The following is a 3,287-nucleotide window of genomic DNA, read 5'->3' on the forward strand; positions in this document are numbered from 1 at the left end:
CAAAATATTTTTGGCGCAGATTGGGAAGGACAATTATAGGTGAAATGATGAAAAACTTAACACTCTAATATCAAACATGGTCCCGTCGGGTGGGAAAGGGGAACCTAAATTGCTCGAGGAATATTTTATCATGAGAAGAAACGAGAGCAGCTTAGCAAAACTTTAAAATGTAATGACAGATTCACGAGGGATCCTGTTTTTGAGACCTATGAAAAAATAATAAACACATAATTTTTCTGCTCTTCTTTATTTATTCATTGAGAACACTCCACAGGATAAGGAAATAAAACGTTACATTGAAGATTTATATTATCGGTATTTACGCACTTCTGTAGGTAATAATTTTATTCATCCTGGTTTACTCTTCTGGTACATCTATTGATGTAACTACGACTGTTTTAAAGGAGAATGGCTGGAATGCGTAACCTAATCCATGATAAAATTTCGATTGAAATTCAACCCAATGCAGTCGCAAAGTGTGTAGAAAAGCTGATAGCCCTTCCATTAGTACTAGAATTCCAATAGTAAGAACAGCCCATATAGCAAATACAATCCAAATAACGACGGCTCCGAACAGGCCTGCGTCCATCTTGAGACCTGTGGCCAGCACCATAGACCATAGCACATGCGAAAGTTGGGAATGTGCAAGAGACAACGCCCACAACCGGAGGTAAGATGCTGTATGTGACACAGTTCCTAGAACGAACTCAATCGTATGGATACACTGATGTATAATTATTTCTGAGAGTTCGAGATCAGTCTCTTCCTCTTCCTTGATAGATGATCTTGGTTCTTTTACAATTGCCGTTTTCGTACCCCTTGGTACAGAGGTAACGATGAGTATCGATTGCTCTTCATCCCCAGCCAAAGGAACAGACAGATCTGCTGGCACTGGATGATGTTTAACTTGATGTCTCCATATCATGAAAGGCTTAATCAGTAACATCCACGGAATACAGATTATTGCAACGATTATCAATACTTTTTCTACAATCAACTCGCCTGGGTACATATGAGGATCGCAGCCTTCTGGATGTTCACTTCCTTTAAAGAGAAGCATGTTAATGAAACTAATAAGGATTGAAGGGGCACAATAGGAAGAGAACTGTTTTACCTTACCAGGGCCATAAAGGGTCCATTTAATGAACATCAAGACACACAAGTACAAAAATAAAGCTGATAAGAAAATAAGTTGAGGAAGGAATTCACAAAAAATGTTGATTTTCTTCTTGAAGTAAATATGGTTCGAAAAACTTAAAAAGAGACCAAATATCATATGCAGTACACCTATAATGATTGATATCTTCATTTTATACGAATTCGAGAAAATTATACTGTTCTCAGATAATTGCCACACCGGATCAACTCCAAATGGATACGGAGTTTGATGATAATCAACTGAACTAGGGTTAAGCTGCAGCGCCTCGCTCTTCATTATCGTTGATTCATTGTAATTAATATACCAGTGAGAACCGAATATGTTCAGAGACTTTGAAAAAATATCATTATAAATGAAGCCCGTATAAATGGAGAATATCCCCATAAGAAGGATGATATATCGACCACCAAAGAATATATTCCAAATTTCACCACCAATATGCTTTTCTTCTAGAGATTTCTCCATTATAACCATCCATGCAGCAAATATTGTCATTATAATTCCATGGCCAATATCACCAAACATCACTGCAAAAAGGAACGGAAATGTTATTACGGCGTACGGAACTGGATTAATTTCTCTGTATGTTGCAATACCATACGCATCTATTAGTACCTGAAATCCGTGTGTAAATTTATTTGTTTTGTTATAGGTGGGAGGATCTTCACTGGCATCCATACGATTGAGAACTGGGCGAAGTGTGCATCCGCTTCGATCAGTTGCCATATTCAGGGAAAACTTGATAGTTTCTTCATCAGACACTGGTAACCAACATTCAGCAATGAGGAGCTTTTTACTCAAATCTACGCTAAACATGTTTAAGGCGTGGAAAACCGCTTTGAGTTTCCGTGCCTTAATAAGCCATTTCTTTATATTCCTGGAAGCAGCTACCAGTACACGATATCTGTGATCTTCAGTCTGGCTGAGTACAATTCTGAGGTCGTTTATTCTAGCCATGACGCCCGCTGACATCTCGCGGCGCTCCGTCGCACTATCGGGGCATGGGTACAATGTGGCATGAAAACCTTCACAGATCTTTTTAACTCGAGTTTTCAGTTGCTCTCCTTGGAAAAATATTATTATTACATGCTTACGAACCATTTCCTCAGTAGATGGATCTTCAAGTGCAGCTTCTATCTCACACTGGCGCAAGAATATGTTTCCACGACCAGCTCGCCACAACATACGCTCGAAGTTTGGAATTTTCTCCCTCAGAATAACTCCAGTAACAAAATTGAGTTTTAAAGTACGTTCACCAGGATGAAGACCTCTCTCACTTAAAAGAGCTACTTCATCTTCATTTCCACTAAGCTCAGTTAGTGAAGAATTATACAGTGAAGTATCGTCAGATTCCTCGAAGAGAATCTGTGTTTTCCTGAGAACGTGTTTCAATTCTGTAAGCTCTAGATAGTTCCTTTTCAGAGCCTTGGCGTTTTGATTTACTTCCTGCAATTCATGTTCAATTTTGTCAAAAGCATTCTCTAATTCTGTCATCTCCTTGGGATGAGGAACTTCCGGATTCTCTCTGCTGGCCGGTATAAGAATGTAGTTCTTTTTAATTTCTTTCAAAATATAGAGTAGTTTCCTCTCCATTTCATTACATCGGCGCACTTCATTCACATATTTTCTCTGGAACAAATTGACTTCCGGATTCATATCACGAAATTCAACTAATCCAAGCTCACCAAGTTCAGCAACGCAGGTGAATGCGGCTTCTGGTTCCAGAAACAATTGATAAAATGCTAATTCCTCGCTTCGAAAGGTAGATCCCATCGTAACGATACTTTTTAAATTCTATCCTGTAGTGATGGTGACACTCTTCGGGAGAACTGGAAGATGTTTCGAAAATGTTCACCTGTGGAAAGATAAGAGCATCATAATTATTAATTTCTCGCATACAAGAGCCGTATAATTTTGACGTAGCTAGAACATTTCTTCACCTGCTCGATCGAAGTGAAACGTCGATTTCTATTTTATTATTATTATTATTATTATTATTATTATTATTATTATTATTATTATTATTATTATTATTACTGTACTATCAATATGTTAACAAAGATGATTTTAATGGTGGTGGTTGTGATATACATAATTCGGTTAGCGGATATTTTCAAATGTATTACAT

General features: G+C 37.7%; 1 pseudogene; it reads right to left on the bottom strand.

Moving 5' to 3' along the window:
* Positions 1–358: 358 nt before the first annotated feature.
* On the bottom strand, positions 359–2,932 carry LOC136878267 (V-type proton ATPase 116 kDa subunit a 1 pseudogene; annotated as a pseudogene).
* Positions 2,933–3,287: the final 355 nt, after the last annotated feature.

This window comes from Anabrus simplex, chromosome 1 (assembly GCF_040414725.1).
Source record: "Anabrus simplex isolate iqAnaSimp1 chromosome 1, ASM4041472v1, whole genome shotgun sequence".
Taxonomy (NCBI): Eukaryota; Metazoa; Arthropoda; class Insecta; order Orthoptera; family Tettigoniidae; genus Anabrus; species Anabrus simplex.